At 38.8% G+C, this 22,377-nt stretch overlaps 1 long non-coding RNA gene across 1 annotated transcript; it reads left to right on the top strand.

Annotated features, from left to right (window-relative positions):
• Positions 1-6,927: 6,927 nt before the first annotated feature.
• On the top strand, positions 6,928-18,286 carry LOC118496766. The gene is made up of 2 exons (XR_004899318.1): positions 6,928-6,980; positions 18,127-18,286. It is a non-coding gene; the product is annotated as an uncharacterized LOC118496766 (long non-coding RNA).
• Positions 18,287-22,377: the final 4,091 nt, after the last annotated feature.

A 22,377-nucleotide genomic window follows, 5' to 3' on the forward strand; every position in this document is an offset into this window, starting at 1 on the left:
CATAATATGCAAACAGGAAGAAAATTCCTAGCACAGGTCAATCTGCAGTGATATTAATCCATTGTATTTCTTTCACGAGGACCTCAACTGTGCATGTTCAGCCCATGTACTCCACCAGCTAGCGGGTATTTGGCTGACAACCTTCAAATACAGTTCCTTCTTAGCAATGGGACACTCTTTCATGACTACTTTCCTGAGAAAGGTCCTCAGATCCACAGGATATTTTGATTATCCTCAAACCTCAGTAAAAGCTTCCACTTCTAGCTTATTATTTGTGATATCATTCTGAGATATTGCGATCATCCTGAATCCAGTCCATGGATCATCAATTTTCGGTCAAAATAGAAACATTCAAAATGGAAACAATAGTCATGGAGTGAAGAAGCTCACCACACCAAAAAAAAAAAAAAAAGTTTAGTTCTTGTATATAGATTGTCCATTTCTCCCTGAAAATTCCTCTTAACCAGTTGGGAGAAAGAAAACCCAAACAACAGCCAAACTCAAAGCCTACCTGGTCACAGATGATCACATTCCCAAAGACCTGACCCTCACCGTAACATAACTCTCCATGGAAAAATTTTAGCCTCCTACCCCATTCAAGAGGCATAATTTCCTAGCATGTTTATTTATTTATTTATTTATTTATTTATTTATTTATTTTTTACTGTTTGAAACGTTTTATTCATCTTCAAGGGGGCTTTAAAGAAAAACTATGAATAAATACTACTCAAAGAGCAAAAAAAAAATCTTTCTTTTTTTCACTATAGATATAAATCATCAGTACTTTTATAACTCTAAATAGTACAATATCTTACCATATAATGCACACTAGAGTCATTATTTATTTTAAAAATACTTTTTTTAAGATTAAAAATGCAGCTGCAATTTGATATGTATCAATCTTTGCTAGCTGGGAAAAAGGGCTGGGGAGGAAACTGCCACAAAAATCTGTGTCAGGAAGGAAAATCAGGATAAACTAGTTTGTTTCTCCTTAATGGTTTCAGTCACAGCATTCAAATGAACTTAAAATATAAATCCCAGCAACTGGAACATTAAAAGTCATAGTGATGAGTCAGGAAGATGGCAGCATTGTTGGAGGGAGTGTATTCCCCCTACTCTATGCAAGGGAGAGAAACTCATGGATCTGTGGAGGAACACAGCAAGGAGCCTACGATATCGCAACATTTATGAAAACAGGACATCGAAAATTATAGCAGACATTGAAAAACCAGATGGTAAAGAGACTGCTTCAGGATAATAAGGGCCCAGGGACCAGGGATATTGCAGCCCCCAGGCCCGGTGCTCCCAGGTCTGCCTCAAGTCACCTGGGAGAGCAGAATCACCGCTCCCTCCCCGGACAAGTATTGAGCAGCACCAGGGGAGGCCTTGTTGCTTGAAGGCACAGAGAGGGGAGTGAGACTGAAAGACAATCACACAGGGGCTGCGAGCATCCATGCATAGCCCCGGGAAGAGTGGGTGCCCCAGCCTATGTGACCAAGGGCAGCCTGGCCCTGCGCCCATGCCCCCAACCTGTTGAGAGTGCGGTTCTGTGGAAGACCCAGACCCCACAGCCCTGAGCAAGGAAAGGGCATGGGCTTTCGTGGGTTTCTGGAGCCTGCAGTGGTGAACTCAGAGAAACCTGAGCCCCTTTGGGATATCTGACTCCTACACAGTGAACCCAGAAAAGATGCGAGTGCTTTGACAGAACATAGAGCCCACGGAGGTGAAACTGGAGGAAGGGTGCAACCCCTTGAGATCCCGGAGCTTACAACATGAACCCAGAAAAGAAGTGGGTGCTCTGCGGGGCCCTGGAGCCTGGGAGACCATAGCAATGAGCTCCAGAGAGTGTGCTTGAGAACATCCATACCCACACCCAGGGTCCTGCCAGAAGGCATCAGAATAGCTCTGGAGAGAGTGCACTGCTAGCCCTGGGGACAATACTCAAGAGACTGACTGAGTTCTGACTGGGAAGAGTGAAAAGCATTCCAATCACCCCTCAGCCTGCTGAAGCCAGCAAGACCAGAAAAATTGGTTTGGCCAGTTAGAAACCAACAAGAGGGTTTTTTTTTTTTTTCTTTTAGCTGTTGTTGTTATTTGATAGTTTGATTTTATCTTGTATTTTAAGTAACTTTTTAGTTTTTAATTCTTATTATTTTTATATCTCTCCATTCCTTATGTTTCTCTTCCTTTCATCCTAGCATTATTCCTTCCACTCCAAATCTATCTCTCCTGCATTCCGTCTTCCACTTTTTTTTCCTTTTTTTTTTGAGCCTGCAAGTTACTGAAAATTTGTATTATCTTTTTCTCACTTTTCTGACATTTTTTTTATTTTAATAGAATTTTGGTACTCTTATTCTTTCTGTATAATCTTCTTTGCTTGGCTGGTTATACTGTTTTACAGGTTCCCCCTGTTATCTCATTCACAGTGTGTTGATAATTTAATATCCTTCATTTGTGTTCCATTAGTACACCACTCAAGGTTCTATACTCCTTATTCTTGTTATCTAGATCTCATAGATTCCGCCACAATTGTTGCTTCAATATTACCATAAATAAGACTCATTTCATACAATTATAAATACTACACAACACCTCTCCCAGATCTCAGCCCACTTGGAAATTTCCTGAACTCTATTATTGTGGGGGTTGCCTCTATTCTTTTACACACTACTCCTATTTACTATTCTTTATTCCCACCCTACCTCAGTATCTGACCTCCCATAGCCTCACAGCTTTCTAGATTGAACTAACAATGCTTTCCTCCCCAGTGAGAGTCTTACCTTCATTCCATCCTTCCTAAAATGTGGCTAGTGAGGTGGAACATCATGGTTAACATTATACTTAGCCAAACGATTTCCCATCTCTTCTCTACAGGCTGCTACTGTAAATATCATAGAATACTGTCTTACTGTCTTAAATCATTTTGCCTTACTCCTCCAACTGATCACAAAAAAGAGTAGGGGAAAGCTGTGAACACCATGATACCCAAAAGAGACTGCACCATTGAATCTCACAGGTATTCTACCACAGAAGTTCACACCATAAACCGAGGGAAACAAAACAGATCAATTTAAGAAACAGAGGCTAACAAAAAGAGTCTCATAAACAATGAGAAGACAAAGGAACAATCCCGAAATGAAAGGATGTCTTGCTGTCTTAACAAAGAAAAGGAGGAAGCCTCAGAAAGAATGCTAAATGAAATAGAGGCAACTCAACTATTAGATATTGAGTTCAAAACAATGATTATCAGGAAGTTCAATGAGTTCACAATGACCTACCAGAAACTACAGGGAAGCTACAATGATCTCAATGGAAACTATATCAAAATGAAAAAGGAAATAGAAACTATCAACAAGGGCCAAGAGGAAATGAAAAATATAAGTTCTGAACTGAAGAACACAGTAGAAGGAATGAAAAGCACAATCAATGAAGCAGAAGACCGGATGAGCAAATTAGAGGACAATGCAGAAAAAAAATTACCCAGAAAGAGCAAGAAAAGGAAAAGAGGCTCAGAAAGAATGACGAGGGATTAAGGGAAATGAAAGAAAATATGAAATATAATAATATCCATATGATAGGGATATCAGAAGGAAAAGAAGAAGAGCAAGGAATAGAAAACCTATGTGAAAAAGTAATGATGGAAAAGGTCCCTAATTTGATGAGAGAAAAACTGACACAAATCCAGGAAACACAGAGAGTCCCAATCAAGAGGAACCCAAAGAGGCCCACTTCAAGGCACATCATAATTAAAATGGCAAAATTTTAAGGACAAAGAGAGAATATTAAAGGCAGCCAGGGAGAAACAGGAAGTAACATACAAGGGAACCCCAATAAGGTTAGCATCTAGCTTCTCAGTGGAAACACTAAGGCCAGAAGAGAATGGCAAGAAATATTCCAAGTAATGAGAAGCAGAGGTCTGCAACTAAGGCTACTTTACCCAGCAAAGCTCTCAGTCAAGACCCAAGGCCAAATAAGAAGATTCCTAGCTAAAAGAAGTCTAAAAGAACACACCTCCACAAAACCAGCTCTGCAAGAAATGCTAAAGGGACAGTATTAAGGAAAGGAAAAAAAGAGAGAGACAGAGAGAGGAACACACATGCATAAATGGCAATGAATAAGTACCCATCAATAATAATCTTAAACATAAATGCATTAAATGTCCCAATCAAAAGACACAGAATAGCTGAATGGATAAGGAAACATGACCCCCACACATGCTGCCTACAAGAGATGCAACTCAGGATAAAAGACCTGCACAGGCTGAAGTGAAGGGGTGGAAACAAAATTTCCAAGCAAATGGACAGGAAAAAAAAAAGACAGGGTAACAATACTCGTATCAGAAAAAATAGACTCCCCCAAAAAGGGCCACAAAGAGAGACCCAGAAGGTTACTTTGTAATACTCAAGGGAAGAATCCACCAAGAAGATATAAATATTGTAAATATATATGCACCCAACATAGGAGCACCCAAATACATAAAGAAAATTTTAGAGGGCTTCAAAAAGGATATTGAAAGCAACAAAATTATAGTGGGGGATTTTAACACCCAACTGTCAAAAATGGACAGATCTTCTAAACAAAATATCAACAAAGATATTCTGTCATTGAACAATGCACTAGCTGAAATGGAATTAACTGATATATAAAGAGCCTTCCATCCAAAAGAAGCTAAATACACATTCTTTTCAAATGTACATGAAACACTTTCAAAGATAGACCACATGATAGGATACAAAACAAGCCTGCAATTTCAAAAAATTTAAAATCATACCAAGCATTTTCTCAGATCACAACACACTGAAACTAGAAACTAACCCCAAGAAAAAAACCAAAAACATTCAAAATCATTAAGATGTAATAGCATGCTATTAAACAATGAATGGGTCCAGAATGATATTAGGGAAGAAATCAAAAAGTTTCTGGAAACAAATGAAAATGAACTCACAACAACCCCAAACATGAGACACAGTGAAGTCAGTCCAGAGAGGAAAGTACATAGAGATACAGGCATACCTAAAAAAGATAGAAATATTTCAAACAAATAACCTAAGCCTGTATCTACAAGAACTCGAGGAACAACAAAAAAGACAGCCCAGATCAAGTAGAAGGAAGGCAATAACCAAGATCAGAGCAGAATTAAATGACATATAGACTAAAAGCACAATTCAAAGCATCAGTGAATCCAGGAGCTGTGTCTTTGAAAAGATAAACAAAATCAACAAGCCTTTAAGCAGACTCATTAAGAAAAAAAGAGAAAACACCAAAATAAACACAATCAGAAATGAAAGAGGAGAGATTACAACAGATACCACAGAAAAACAAAGGATTGCAAGCAATTACTAAAAAGAACTGTATGCCAGAAATTTGAAAACCTAGGTGAAATTGAAAAATTTCTAGAAAAATATACTCTTACAAAACTCAATGAAAAAGAAGAAAGCCTGAACAGACCAATAACAGCAGATGAAATTGAAGCACTAATCAAAAAATTGCCAACACACAGAGGCCCTGAAACACATGGTTTCACAGGAGAATTCTACAAAGCATTTAAGGAAAAGCTAACCCCTGTCCTTCACGGACTATTCCAAAAAATCTAAAAAGATGGGAGACTCTTTTTGTGAGACCAACATCATCCTAATTCCAAAACCAAATAAAGACACAACAAAGAAAGAAAACTTCAGGCCAATATCCCTAATGAACACTGATGCTAAAGTACTCAACAAAATACTGGCAAACCACATCCAACAATACATTAAAGAGATCATACACCATGACCAAGTGGGATTCATTCCAGGGATGCAAGGATAGTACAATATTCGCAAATCAGCAAATGTAATATATCACATAAACAAAAGCAAAGACAAACATCACATGATCATATCAATAGATTTAGAAAAAGCATTTGATAAGGTACAGCACCCATTAATGATAAAAACACTCAGCCAAGTGTGAATAGAGGGAGCATTCCTCAACATAATAAAGCCCATATATGAGAGACCTACAGCCAACATCATACTCGATGGAAAAAAACTAAAACTTTTCAACTAAGATCAGGAGCAGGACAAGGCTGTTGTGCACTTCCACCCCTTGTATTCAATATAGTACTGGAAGTTTTAGCCACAGCAATAAGACAAGAAAAAGAAATAAAAAACATCCAAGTCAGAAAGGAAGAAAGAAAATTGTCACTGTTTTCAGAAGACATGATAATATACATAGAAAGTCCTATAGACCAGGACAAAAAAGCTGGTTGACTTAATAAATGAATTTGGCAAAACAGCAGGATACAAAGTCAATATCCAGAAATCAAAGGCATTTCTGTACACCAGCAATGAAAGAGCAGAAGGAGAAAACAAGAAAAAATCCTATTTGAAATAGGAAAAAGAAAAATAAAATAACTAGGAATAAACCTAACCAAAAAGGTAAAAGACCTATATTCATAAAACTACATAACAGTGAGGAGAGAAATCAAAGAGGAGACAAACAAATGCAAACATATACTGTGTTCATGGATTGGAAGAATTAATATTATCAAAAGGTTTATACTACCCAAAGTAATTTGCAGATTCAATGCAATACCTATTAATGTACCAATAGCATATTTCACAGACATAGAACAAAAACTTCAAAAAATTATATGGAACCATAAATTACTCCAAATAGCTGCTGCAATTTTGAGAAAGAAGAGTAAAGTAGGAAGGATCACAATACCTGACACTAAACTATACTGCAACCCCTCTGTAATCAAAACAGCCTGGTACTGGCATATACACAGGCACATGGAACAATGGAACAGAACAGAGAACCCAGAAATAAGCCCAAGTCTCTATGGCCAATTAATATTTGACAAAGGGGGCAGCAACATAAAATGGAGTAAAAACAGTCTCTTCAACAAATGGTGTTGGGAGAACTGGACACCTACGTGCAAAAAAAAAAAAAATGAAACTAGAGCACCAACTTACACCATACACAAAAATAAATTCAAGGTGGGTAAGACTTAAATATAAAATGTGACACCATTAAAGTCCTAGAAGAGAATGTAGGTAGGAAAATCTCTGATATTTCATGCAGAAACTTTTATACTGACATGTCCCCTAGAGCAAAGGACATAAAAGAAAGAATAAACAAATGAGACTTCATCAAAATAAAAAGCTTCTGCACAGCTAAAGAAAATGGTATCAAAATTAGAAGAGAACCAACTGTATGGGAAAACATATTTGCCAATGATACCTCAGACAAGGGTTTAATCTGCAAAATATATAAAGAACTTACACAACTACACTGTAAGAAGACAAGCAACCCAGTTAAAAAATGGGCAAAGGACTTGAACAGACACTTCTCCAAGAAGGATATACAGAGGATCCAAGGACACATGAAACTATGTTAAATGCTGCTAGCTATCAGAGAGATGCAAATTAAAACCACAATGAGATACCACTTCACACCAGTCAGAATGGCCATCATAAACAAAACAACAAACAACAAGTTTTGGAGAGGCTGTGGAGAAAAGGGGACCCTAGTGCACTGTTGGTGGGACTGCAGACTGGTACAACCACTATGGAGGGCAGTATGGAACTTCCTCAAAAAACTAAAAATGGATCTGCCTTTTGACACAGCAATTCCGCTGCTGGGACTATATCCTAAGAACCCTAAAACACCAATACAAAAGAACCTTTACACCCCAATGTTCATAGCAGCACAATTTACAGTAGACAAGTGCTGGAAGCAACCTAGATGTCCATCAGTAAATGAATGGATCAAAACACCATGGTACATTAACACAATAGCAGAAAGAAAGAAGGAGCTCCTACCCTTTGCAACAGCATGGATGGAGCTTGAAAGCATTATGCTAGGCGAAATAAGTCAGGCAGTGGAAGACAAATACCATATGATCTCACCTTTAACAGGAACCTAAACAACGAAACGAAGAAACAAGCAAAATATAACCAAAGACACTGAAATAGAGGACAGGCTGACAGTGAACCGAGGGGAGAGAAGAGGGAATTTCAGGGGAGAATGGGAAGGGTTTACAGGAACAAATTTAAAGGAAACATGGACAAAAACTAGGGGGAGAGTGGTAAAGGGAGGGAAGTGGGGAGGTATGGGTCAGCGGGCTGTATTGGGAGTAAAAGGGAGAAAACTGTACTTGAACAATGACTAAAATATAATTAAAAAAAGAAATCAGGAAGAAAAAAGTTTAAAAATATAGCTGCAATTTGAATTTGAAAATCAGGAATCCTAAAATAGCTAACAAATTGTGGATGTACAGTCAGCCTCCTTTTCCTTCTTCCCTTGATTGATGAGTTCAGAAGAGATGATCAAGATCAATTCAAGGGTGCATAAATTTTATCTTCTTCAGTTTCTTCACATTGTATGAGGCCTGTAATTCTGTCTGCAGGATGATACAGTTAGGAAGTGAACAAAGAAAGCAATTGACATTTTATTGTTATCTTTATAGTGCATTTTGCTTGTTACCTTCTTCTAGGTACAATTGAGATAATAATGGTTACTCTTGCAGAGGCATCAATGTATACATATGGAAGAAACTAAAATCGAATGGCACAGAAATAGCTTTAAACTTCCAAAGTCATCTTCTCTGTCTGCTAATGAGGCCAGATTTGTTCAGTCAACGTAAAGCTTATAACAGGGCAGACTCTCCCAGCTTTGTTATAACTTAGGATCCAGTAATGTAAGGTGAACAGAACCAACCGTTGATGACATCAATTTTTCTACTTATTGAACATGACTAAGGAACAGTATCTAGTCACATATCCTCCAGGTCCTCCCAGTTACTCAAAGTGTGCACATTAAACTTTGAACAGCACTGATTTAGGCCAGTTGCTTTTGCAAAGCTTTAGGAGTATATGGAGCTATCTAGGACATTAATCATGTTTATTTCAATGTCGTGCTTACAGACCACTATGCATATTTTAGGTATACATTTGTGAAATTAACCCATGAATTTTATTCCATTAATGGCTGGAAGTAAATGTTTAGTTGGTTTAATACTCACATTTTCTTCCCCTCCCCCATTAAAATTTTTCACATTAATCAATGTTTTTTTTAACATTTTTATGATTGTTCAAGTACAGTTTTCTACTTTTCCCTCAGCCACTCCCCAACTACTTCCCTTGTTTCCACCCCTCTTTCTTATTGCCCATGTGTCCTTCATAATTGTTACTGTAAACCCTTCAGCATTTCCCATTATCCTCTCCAACCTCCCTTCTGGTCACTGTCAGCCTATTGTTGATTTCAATGTCTTTGGTTATATTTTGCTTGTTTGTTTGTTTTATTGATTAGGTTCCAGTTAAGAGTGATATCAAATAGTACATGTCCTTCACCACCTGGATTATTTCACTTAGCAGAATGCTCTCCAGTTCTATCCATGCTGTTACAAAGGGTAAGAGCTCATTCCTTCTTTCTGCTGTGTAGAATTCCATTGTGTAAATGTACCCTAGTTTTTTGATCCATTCATTTATTGATAGACACCTAGGTTGCTCCCAGCACTTGGCTTTTGTAAATTGTGCTGCTATGAGCATTGGGGTGCATAGATTTTGTTTGGATTGCTGTTTCAAGATTCTGAGGTTATAATCCCAGCAGTAGAATTGGTAGTCAAAAGGCATTTCCATTTAGAGTTTTCTGAGGAAATTCCATACTGTTTTCCATAGCTGTTGCACCAGTCTGTGGTCCCACCTACAGTGCACTAGGATTCTCTTTTCTCCACAACCTCTCCAACACTTGTTGTTTGTTGCATTGTTTATGATAGTCATTCTTAATGGCATGAGGTGCTGTGTCATTGTGGTTTTAATTTGCATCTCTCTGTGGCTAGTGATATTGTGCATCTTTTCTTATGTCTATTGACACTTTGTATGTCCTTCTTGGAGAAGTGTCTGTTCAAGTCTTTTGCCCATTTTTTAATTGGGTTGCTTATCTTCTTGGAGTAGAGTCATGTGAGTTCTTTATATATTTTGGAGATCAAGCCCTTGTCTGAGCTATCATTGGCCAATATGTTTTCCCATACAGTTGGTTCTCTTTTCATTTTAATGCTGTTTTCTTTTGCCATGCAGAAGCTTTTTATTCTCATGAGATCCCATTTGTTTCTTGTTTCCTTTATGTGCCTTGCTCTAGCGGATATATCAGTGAAAATATTGCTGAATGGAATATGTGATATTTTCCTACCTATGTTCTTCTGAATCACTTTTATGGTGTCATAACTTATATTTAAGTCTTTTAACCACCTTGAATTTATTTTTGTGTATGATGTAAGTTAGTGATCAAGTTTCATTTCTTTGCATGTAGCTGTCCAGCTCTCCCAACATCACTGGAAGAAGAGGCTATTTTCCTGCCTATATTCTCCTGAAGGATTTGTATTGTGTTGTGACTTATATTTAATTATTTTACCCACCTTGAATTTATATTTGTGTATGGTGTAGGTTGGTGATCAAGTTTCATTTTTTTGCGTGTAGTTATCCAACTCTCCCAACATCAATGGGAGAAGAGGCAATATTTTCTCCATTGTATGCTGCTGCCTCTTTTTAAAAAATATATTTTATTCATTATTCTATTACAGTAGTCCCATTTTCCCCCTTCACTCCCCTCCCCTGCCCACCTCCTCCCACTCTCATCCCCCACCTCATGGTTCATGTCCATGTGTCATAAGTTTTTTAGCTTCTACATTTCCCACACCATTCCTGCCCTCCCCTGTCTATTTTCTGCCTGTTGTCCATGCTACTTATTCTCTATACCTTTTCCCCCTCTCTCCTCCTCCCACTTCCCAGTTGCTAAACCTCCATGTGATCTCCATTTCTGTGGTTAGGCTTCTGTTCTCTTTGTTTGCTTAGTTTGCATTTGTTTTAGGTTTGGTTGTTACTAACTGTGAGTTTGATGTCTTTTTTTTATTGTTCATATTTTTATCTTCTTTTTCTTAGATAAGCCCCTTTAACATTTCATATAATAATGGCTTGGTGATGATGAACTCCTTTAACTTGGCCTTATCTGAGAAGCCCTTTATCTCCCTTTCCATTCTAAATGAAAGCTTTGCTGGATAGAGTATTCTTGGATGTAGGTCCTTGCCTTTCATGACTTTCATGACTTCTTTCCAGCCCCTTCTTGCTTGCAAGGTCTCTTTTGAGAAATCAGCTGACATTCTGATGGGAACTCCTTTGTAGGTAACTGTCCCCTTATCTCTTGCTGCTTCTAGAATTCTCTCCTTAATTTTTTATCTTGGCTAATGTAATTATGATGTGCCTTGGTATGCTCCTCCTTGGGTCCAACATCTTTGGGACTCTCTGAGCTTCCTGGACTTCTTGGAAGTCTATTTTCCTTGTCATGTTGGGGAAATTCTCTTTTATTATTTGGTCAAATAACTTTTCCACTTGTTGTGTTTCCTCTTCCCCTTCTGGTACCCCTATAATTTGGATATTGGAATGTTTAAAGGTGTCCTGGAGGTCCCTAAGCCTCTCCTCATTTTTTTGAATTCTTGTTTCTTCATTCTTTTCTGTTTGGTTTTTCCTTTCCTTTTTCTGATCCCTTCCATTGATTTGAAACACAGTTTTCTTTCCATTTCTATTGGTTCCCTGTGCATCTTCCTTCATTTCTCTTATTGTAGTCTGTGCTTGTTCATCTAATTTATGACCCAAGTCCACCAATTCTGTGAGCATCCTGATCACCAGTGCTTTGAACTGTGCATCTGATAGGTTGGCTATTTCTTGGTCACTTAAAAAAAACTGGCTCTGGGGCTTTTAACTTGTTTGAGCCATCTTTTTAATTTAATTTTATTTTATTTTTCCTTTGGTCTGGTCGCGCCTGTTATGCATGAGGGGTGGAGCCTTACGTGTTCACCAGGGCGGGGCACTTCAGTCACTGAGTTGTGATGTAGTATGTGGGGGCAGGGTCCAAGAGGGAACAATGGTGCCCACTCCTCTTTCACCAGGACTCCAATCCCTTTTGCCGCTTCCCATAAACAAATTGGGCCCTTCTGGTGCTGGGTCCTGGGCGGGTGGGCTTGTGCACTCTCTCAGACTCTGTGGGTTTCTCCAAGGAGCCTCCTGTGAGGCTGAGAGAATCCCCCGGCCTCAACTTCCACAGGTGTTTTCAGTTGGTGCCTTTAGGCCTTGTTTCCTTGCACTGGGTCCCTGGATCCCAAGGTCTGTGTCACTGCCCATTTTCGCTTAGTTTGTCTGCACGCGAATGTTGGCTGAGGACAGCCAGCTGCCTTGCACACCTCACTGGGTCTGCTCGTTGCCTCCTGCGCCCAGGGTCTGCCACCAGTCCATCAGCTGTCCCTGCATTTCTGGGGTCCACCAACTGCCGTCCGTGCCAGCATCTGCCAGCCAACGATTTTTCCTGCCAGTACCCCTCGACCCCTTTCAGTAGGCCTCCGATTCCACCCCTCCTTACTGGACTGGATGCATGGTATTCAGACTTCCATTCAGTTCATTTCCCTCTATTCTGGTGGTTTTTTGTTTGTAAATTCTTGTTGTCTTTAGTTTTGGGTGCGCGAGGAGGTACAGTGAGACCACCTATGCCTCCATCTTGGATCCTCGCTGCTGCCTCTTTGTCAAATAGTAATTGATGGGAGAGACTTGAGTTTATTTCTGTGCTCTCTATTCTGTTCCATTGGTCCATGTGTCTGTTCTTACACCAGTACCAGGGTATTTTTATTACAGTGGCTTTGTAATAGTTTGATATCAGGAATTGTGATCCCTCCTACTTTGTTCTTCTTTCTCAAAACTGCTGTAGTTATTGGGTCATTTATGGTTCCTTATACATTTTCGAAGTGTTTGTTCTATATCTGTGAAATATACCATTGGTACTTTAATAAGGATTGCATTGAATCTATAAGTCACTTTGGGTAGTATGGATATTTGAATGATGTTAATTCTTTCAATCCATAAACATGGTATATGCTTCCATTTGTTTGTGTCTACCTCAATGTCTTTCTTTGGTGTTGTATAGTTTTCTGAGTACAGGTCTTTTACCTCCTTGGGTAGGTTTACCACTAGGTACTTTATTTTTCTTGTTGTTATATCAAGTGAGATTTTTTTCTTGATTTCTGTTTCTGATGTTTAATTGTTGGTGTACAGGAATGCCTTTGATTTCCAGATATTGACTTTGTATCCTGCTGTTTTGCCAAATTCATTTAATTGGTTAAGCAGTTTTTTGGTGGAGTCTATAGGATTTTCTGTGTATACTATCATGTCATCTCCAAACAACAACAGTTTGGTTTTCATTTTTCCAACTTGCATGCCCTTTATTTTATTTTCTTGTATGATTGCTGTGCCTAGCACTTCCAATACTATGTTGAATAGAAGAGGTGAAAGTGGACAACCTTGTCTTGTTTTTGATCTTAGTGGGAATGTTTTTAGTTTTTGTCCATTGGGTGTGATGTTGGCTGTAGGTTTCTCATATATGGTCTTTATTATGTTGAGGAATTCTCCCTCCATTCCCACTTTGTGGAGTGTTTTTTTCGTAAATGGGTGCTGTACTTTATCAAATGTTTTTCTACATCTATTGATATGATCATGTGACTTTTGACTTTGATTTTGTTTATGCAATGTTTTACTTTAATTGATTTGAGAATATTGTACCATCCTTGCATCCCTAGGATGAATCCCACTTGGCCATGGTGTATGATCTTTTTAATGTACTGCTGGATGTGCTTTGTCATTATTTTGTTGAGGATTTTAGCATCTATGTTCATCGGCAATACTGGCCTGAAGTTTTCTTTGTTAGTTGTGTCTTTATCTGGTTTTGGGATTAGGATTATGCTGGCTCCATAAAAAGAGTTTGGGAGTCTTCCATCTTCTTGGATTTTTTGAATAAGTTGTGAACGATGGGGGTTAGCTCTTCCTTAAATGCTTTGTAGAATTCTCCTGTGAAACCATCTGGCCCACGGCTTTTGTGTGATGGAGTTTTTTCATTACTGCTTTAGTTTCCTCAGCTGTTATTGGTCTGTTTATGCTTTCTGCCTCTTCTTTATTGAGTTTTGGAAGATGATATTTTTCTAGAAATTTGTTCATTTCACCTAAGTTTTCAAATTTCTTGGCATATATATCTTCCTTGTATTTTCCTATAATACTTTTTACTTCTGTGGTATCAGTTGTAATCTCTTCTATTCCATTTCTTGCTGTGTTTATTTGGGTCCTCTCTCTTTTTTTTCTTGATGAGTCTGCTTAAAGGCTTGTTGATTTTGTTTATTTTTTCAAAGAATCAGCTCCTGCATTTATTGATCCATAGAATGTGTTTTTAGTCTCTATGTCTTTAATTCTCCTCTAATCTTGGTTATTTCCTTCCTTGTACTAACTCTTGGCTGTCTTTGTTGTAGTTCTTTGAGTTGCTGTAGGTGTATGGTTAGGTTGTTTATTTGAAATGTTTCTATTTATTTTAGACACGCCTGTATTGGTATGAATGTTCCTCTCAGGACTATCTTTGCTGTGTCCCATAAGTTTTGTGTTGTTGTGTGTTCATTTTCATTTGTCTCCAGAAACCTTTTGATTTCCTCCATAATGTCACTCTTGACCCCATTCATCGTTTAATAGCTTACTGTTCAATCTCCATGAGTTTTAGTGTTTTTTATTTTTCCCCTTGAGTTTGATTTCTAGTTTCAGTCCCTTGTGGCCAGAGAAAATTCTTGATATGATTTCAATTTTCTTGAGTTGTTTTTTTATTGTTGTTGAATTACAATTGTCTCCATTTTCCCCTCCAATTCCCTCACATTACAGCCATCCCCACCTCCCACCCCTGAATTCCTAACATGTCAACAGCCCCTTGAACATGAAACACTGTCTCCACTTTAAGAAAATAATATCAATATAATCATCATTTTCATGAACTTAACCACATTTTCAGAACTTTGCTCTCCAATACAATAACCACGACCCATATGTGGCTCTTTAATATAAATTAATTAAAATTAAATAAATTTTAAAATTTGTTTCTTTTGCAGCCATTGTCACATTTTCAGTGCTGAGTGCCAGATGTGGCTGGTGGCTGTTCTTTTGGACACCAAAGAACATAGACTACTTCTATCCTCACACAAAGTTTTGTTAGACAATGTTGGTTCAGATGTCTACTGCACTCACTTTCCACATGTTACATCAGTTAATTCCCACAAGAAACCTGTGAGGAAGGGTTTATTGGCCCCATGTTATATATGTAAACATGAAGTTCAAAGGCATTCAACAGCTCCTCACAGTCTTCCATCCATCTGTTCCTAAAAGCACACCCATTCCTCCTTGATTGGTTTGCACTTATAGTGTATCACCATGTGAAGACAGAACTTCCCGCATATTGTAGGCTAAGAAATAAATTAATGCCTGAAACCCTTCCTTGTTAGGACTGCCAAAACTCATGTCTGAAGCTAAAGTTTACTTTTTAAAATCATTTTTATTATTAGTTTATTACAGTTGTCCCAATTTTCCCCCCTTTGTCCTACTCCACCCATCCCACCTTCCACTCTCACAGTAAATTCCCACACTGTTGTCCATATCCATGGGTCATTCATAAATGTTCTTTGTCTAATCCCTTCCCCTTCTTTCCACCATTATCTCCCTGCCTCTCCTTCTCCGGTCAATTTCAGTTTGTTCCATGTTTCCATACCTGTGATTGTATTTTGTTCATTAGTTTATTTTGTTCATTGGAGCTTCAAGACAACATGAAATGTAACAATACTCACATCATAGGAATATTAGAAGGAGAACAAAAAAAAGCAAACAGAAAAACTGTTTGAAAAAATAATGACAGAAAATTTCCCTAACCTGGTGAGGGAAAAAGTCATGCACATTCAGGAAGCACATAGAAACTCAATCAAGGTGAACCCAAAGAGGCCTACCCCAAAATACACCACAGTTAAAATGGCAAATTTGAAAGGTAAAGAGAGAATCTTAAAGGCAGCAAGGAAAAAATGCTAAGTAATATACAAGGGATCTTCAATAAGGCTATGAGCTGGTTTTCTCAGCAGAAACACTAGAAGCCAGAAGGGATTGGCATGAAACTGCAGGTAATGAAAAACAAGGGCCTACAACCAAGACTACTCTACCTAGCAATGCACCCATTTAACATGGAAGGTAAAATAAAGAGCTTCCCAGACAAAAGAAGGCTAAAAATATACATCTCCACCAACCCAGCACTGAAAGAGATGCTAAAGGGACTGCTATAAAAAGCAGAAGAAAGAGAGATGGAGAGGAAGAAAGGAGTGTATGGAAAAAGTAGCAATGCTTAAGTACCTACCAATAATAACCTCAGAGAGGGAGTTTGTGTAACTGAATCAAAGATTTTGCTTTCTCACTTCTTTGTTGAAACAGCCTGATGCTCTGGGAGGGAAGATGATGGTGAGACAGATGGGAGTGGAATCCACTTCTCCCTGCACGTGGATGAAACACCTAGCCAATATTCTGAGGAACAGAACAAACAGCCAACAGTATCCCAGCATATATCAAGATTGGAGACCAAACATTGTAGAGGACATTGAAAAATCAGATGGTAAGGAGAGTGCTTCAGGACAATAAGGTCCCTGGGACCAGCATGGGGACCAGGGCAGCTACAGCCCCAGGCCAAGAGCCCTCTGTGTCTGCTGCAGGATTCTTGGGAGAGATACAGGTCAATGGCTCTGTCCCTTGCCAAACAAGGCTGATCAGCACCAAGAGGGACCTGGATGCTTGAAGTCACAGGTGGGGAATAAGAATAAAGTGCCAAACACACAGGGGCAGTGTGCTCCCACTGAGACTATGGACACCGGCTGGGAAGAGTTGGGCAGTAATGGACCCTGACATGGTCAGTCCCCAGTCTGGTTGGAGAGTTGGGCTGTGTGAGAGGCCAGGCACTTATCTGGAGCAGCAGGCTTGAATAGGAGGAATTTTTCAAAAACGAAAAGAGAAAAAAGTGGCACACAGCAGCTGTTTGGGAAGTTCTCCTGCAGCAGCTTCTCCTGCCTCCTTAGCCCCTACCTCTGACTGGGTGTGGTGTCTGCACTCCTGCTGTGGTGGTGGAGGCCCCACACTCACACCTGAAGCCACAGGGATGGTGCACACCCAAATCTGTGGCTCTGAGGCTCCCTGTCCCTCCCCAGCAGCAGAGCCCAAGTGCTCACTCCTGCAGCCCCAGGAAGGAGCATGCCAGACCCCACCACCCAGAGTCACCTCGAACCTGGCCCCTGTGCCCTGGGTGCAGCAGCACAGGAGGCACTCACCGCATCCACAGCAGCAGTCACAGGGGTGACCCAGCCCTGCAGGACTGATTGGATCTCTAAGAGAAAAGTGGAGAAGACCCCTCAGAGGAGAGCTGCAGGGCTCAGGGAGTGAGCAATCCCCAGAAAGCCTTAATTCAGTGGGGTGGGAAGAACAGGGGGACATGATGACATGATAGTGTACATAGAAAACCCTATAGACTTCAACAAAAAATGCTCAACATTATAAATGAATTTGGCAAAATGATGAGAAACTAAATCACTATTCAGAAATTAAATGCATTTTTACACCAGCAATGAAATATCAGAAACAGAAATCAGGAAAAAAATCCCATTTGATATAGCAACAAGAAAAATACCTAGAAAAAGTACCTAGAAATAAATCTAAACAAGGAGGTGAAACACCTTTACTCAGAAAACTATATAACACTGAAGAAAGAAATTAAGGAAGGCACAAATGGAAGCTCATACAATGCTCATGGATTTAGAAGAATTAACATCATCAAAATGTCCATACTACTCAACTCAATTTACAGATTCAATGCAATCCCTGTTAAAGTACCAATGGTATATTTCACAAATATAAAACAAACATTTCAGAAATTTTTATGGAGCCATAAACAACCTCAAATAGCTGAGCAATTTTGAGGAAGAAGAACAAAGTAGGAGGGATCACGATACCTGATATCAAACTGTATTACTAGGCCCCTATAATCAAAACAACCTAGTACTGGCATAAGAACAGACACATAGGCAAATGGAACAGAAGAGAGCCCAGAAATAAACCTAAGTCTCTATGATCAATTAATATTTAACGAAGGAGGCAGCAGCATAAAATGGAAAAAAAATAACCTCTTCAAGAAATGATGTGTGAAGAGCTGGACAACTACATGTAAAAATTAAAAAAATTTTGGTCAACTTACACCATACACAAAAATAAATTCAAGGTGGATAAGAGTCTTAAATATAGGTTGTTACACCATAAGAGTCCTAGAGGAAATCATTGGCAGGAAAATTTCAGACATTCAATGCAGTAACATCTTCACTGATATTTCCCCTAAAGCAAGGGACATAAAGCAAAGAATAAACAAATGGAACCTCATCAAATTAAAAAGCTTCTGCATGGCCAAAGAAAACAGCATTAAAATGAAAGGAGAATCAACTATATAGGAAAATATACAGTTGCCAATTATACCTCACACAAGGGTTTAATCTTCAAAATACATAAAGAATTCTCATGACTCCACTCTAAGACAAGTAACCCAGTTAAAAAGTGGGCAAAAGACTTGAACAGGCACTTCTTCAAGGAGGACATACAGAGGACCCAGACTCCTAGGAAAAGATGCTCAGCATCGCTAGCCATCAGAGAGTTGCAAATTAAAACCACAATGAGATTCCACTTCACACCAGTCAAAATGGCCATTATAAACAAATCAACCATCAAGTGTTGGAGAGGATGTGGAGAAAAGGGAAACCTAGTGCACTATTGGTGAGAATGCAGACTGCTGCAGTCACTATGGAAACAGTATGTAATTTTCTCAGAAAACTAAAAATGAAATTGGCTTTTGAACCAGCAATTAATTCCACTGCTGGGATTATTTCCTAAGAGTCTCAAACACCAATCCAAAAGAATCTGTACCTCAATGTTCATAGCAGCACAATTTACAATAGCCAAGTGCTGGAAGCAACCTAACTGCCCATCAGTAAATGAGTGGATCAAAAAGCTATGGTACATTTACACAATGGAATTCTATGCAGCAGAGAGAAAGAACTAGCTCCAACCTTTGCAACAGCATGGATTGGACTAAAGAGCATTATGCTAAGTGAAATAAGTCAGGCAGTGATGGACAAATACCTTATGATCTCACCTTTAACTGGTACATAATCAACAAAAGAAAAAAGTAAAGAAAATATAACCAGAGACATTGAAATTAAGAACACCTAACAATACCCAAAGGGGAGGGGAAGGGGACGGGGGGAACAGTTTTCAAGAACTACTATAAAGAACACATGGACAAATCCAAGGGGGATAATAGAAACAAGGCAGGGAGTTGGGTTTGGCTGGGATGAGGGTGAGTGGTGAAGGGAAAATGAAGACAATGTAAGTAAACAAGAAAATACTTTAAATAAATAAATAAATAAATAAATAAATAAATAAATAATAACCTTAAATGTAAATGGATTAAATGCTCCAGTCAAAAGACATAGGGTAGCTAAATGGATAAGAACACATAAAAGATACCTTCAAAATTAATGTTGTTGAAGAAAAGGAAAAGGAGGAGCATTCTCACTTTTTCTAAAGTCATTTTTCCCCAGCATTTCCATCAAAACTGTTCTGTTTCTTTTTCTTTTTAATATGTGTGGTTAATCTTCTCAAACCCCAAACAGGCTTTTCCATATGCTTCTCTTTCCCCCTTTTTTCTATTTCTTTTAAGTACAAGTACTAAATCTGTGCCATATTTTTATTAGTTTTAAGCTGATGTTGTTGACATTTTTTAGAGCTGTTTGATGTCTGAGAAACTCATGAACTTTTTAGCTGTTCTTCTGAAACCTTGAAAAAGTCAAACACAATGAAAGGAAGATTATGTTTGTATTCAGACAAACCACCTTTTACCCAAATATATTTAAACTGAGTCTAAGGAATCTCATCTTTTATTAGTTACTTATTATGCTGCTATTAGTTCATGTAGAAAATATTATCTATATTCTCCCTGACAACATTACCCTTTTTCAGTCTGCCAGAAAGATGAATTCAAGGTGGTGAGATGATCAAGCTCACCCTTATATTCAACTCTCCTTCCTCTCTTACCTGACCTAGCTCCATCCCCATCACAAGATCTCCAGACAATGCACAGCAGAGGAAGGTCATGTGAGCTATTGTTGAGCTCCCCCAAATGATTATTGAGCCTCAGTATTTGCCCACAGGTGGCCATGCAGGACCTCCCTGGCTAGGCCAGCTGTTTCCCTACTCCACATCTGCTGGTTAATCAAAAACTAAAATGTACAAGACAGAATTTGGGGACCTGAGAGGGAATATGTGACTCACTCTGAATTGTATTTCATGTTGTAAACATAGAGTATATGACACTGATTTCAGTTCTTTTCAGATAAATTTGCACAAATGAAATGTACTGTGAATCTTTTGAACAAAAACCATATCTCTCACTCAGCCTGGTCCAGTGGATGGCTCAGATTAACGCAGGATTGTTTAGTCCCTTTGGAAACCATTGCCAGCAGCAATCTGTTCACTTCACAGTCTGCTTCTTGCACCTTTCCTTTGTGTTTTTGTTTATTCCTTGCTTTCCTCTATCTCTTCGTTTCTCATTCTTTCTTCCCAGATTCCACATTTGCATTTCTCCAAGAAAGACTTGGAGTCAAATTCTGGGTGGGAAGACACATCTAAAGCATCTGCCCAGGCTCTGGGATAGATGCTTACTTGCCGTTTAAATTCCTTTCATCGATACAACAAAGTTTTTTTTTTCCTTGAACCATCTTAAAATGAAAAAAAAAAAAAACCTCTCTTTTAAATGTCATTAAATTAAAGTTCATTAAAGTTTTCCAAACTTTCATATGGGATACTTTTCTGTGAAGGCAGAGTGCTAAAGACAGGTAATGAGCAAGAATGCAGAGGCTAAAAATAAACCAAGTCCACCTCCAGTTCCAGCCTGGAGTTTGCTGGTGGTGTGAAAAACTCCTACATGGCATTGTTCCTTACAACAAAGAATTTCATCACAGTTATTTTGCAGGGATCTTTAAAGTCTCAAGAAAAATATAAAGTCCTAACAAAGAAGAAAATACATTAAAAATAGCTTAGTGAATTCTAATATCCTGTTAGATAAAGGAAGTGGCAATATGGAGCAAACTAGATGTAAATGAGCTGTTGCTGTTCTAGAGAGGGGAAAAGAAAGAAATTTTAAAACTCAACAATGATATCAATTAGAATTCTGTTGTAGGCAGTGCTGGTTATTAGTCAGTATTTGCCTGCCTGGGCAAACCAATGGTTGGCAGCCTGACTCCCTGGCCTGACTATATTCAGTTCTAAGGATTTTTACCATCATCTCTGGTTCATGTTTGGCCTTAATAAAAACTCTATACACTAGAGTAACCAACCACTGGAATGCTTCAAGCTGCAAAGAAGAGAAAACACAGTGGGAGTTCATGTAAACTAAAAAGAAACAGGTTGGCTCATGTGATTGGAAGACTTAGGAGTGAATTAACAATATCTCAAGAGCCCATTTCTTTTCTCCTCTCCACTTGGCCTTCCAGTATCAACTCCAGCTTAAAGATGGTTCTCCTTATGGTCCAGCTATCTAGACTTCATGCTTCTTGACTATGTCTGGTAAGAGACACCCTAGAATTGTTTCTGGAAGCTCCTTCTAAAGAGTCAAAGAAACCTTCTCAGGCACTCATAGCAATACTTGCATTGCAAATCATCAATGTGGATCCCATCATATACCTCTTCTGAGATCATTTTGGAGTAAGAGCTATGGGATTACCCTTCCATAATCAGTCAGGCTTGCAACAGGCCTGTAAGTGGTGTCAGCTCCCAAAGCAGTGGGTATAATGCATAGCTGAGTAGGCAGGGGTCAGCTAGGAGGGGAATCAGGAGGTCCCACTGAGTAGACACCCGGCAGAGCCCACTGACTGCTATAGCTGCATTACACAAATGCAATGTCACTTCCTCAGGATTACACCATTTATGAGTCCAATGATATTCAGAGAGTGGTCTTTGAGCCAGTCAGTGCTGCTCCAAAGGCTGTCCTCTGTCTGCAAAAAGATGAGGATAAAAATGAATAGGAAGCATTTGACCACTTTGACCAAAAAGTAATTTCATGCTATGAAATCTAATAATAAAAAATGGGGTTTATATTTTTATATACTTTTAAATTTTATTTTCTAGTAATTTTGCTTTATTGCACTTTTCAAAGTGTTGCCCCATAATAGATTTTTTTTTTAATTTAAAAGCTGGTCCTCCACTGTGGATTCTTGCGTCTCCACTATGGAAAGTTCTGCATAGACAAAAGAAGCAATGCCTGATTCCTCAAGGTGATCTCAGCAGTGAGGACAGTGCTTGGCATGCAGGTGGCTCTCAGTATCTGTTGACTAAATTAATGAACAAGGGACACAACTGGAACTGAAGTCCATGTTTTCAAATTCCAAATCCAAAGCTGCCTCAACTATGCCATAGGTTGCTGAGA

This window comes from Phyllostomus discolor, chromosome 9, assembly GCF_004126475.2.
Source record: "Phyllostomus discolor isolate MPI-MPIP mPhyDis1 chromosome 9, mPhyDis1.pri.v3, whole genome shotgun sequence".
In the NCBI taxonomy this organism is placed as follows: domain Eukaryota; kingdom Metazoa; phylum Chordata; class Mammalia; order Chiroptera; family Phyllostomidae; genus Phyllostomus; species Phyllostomus discolor.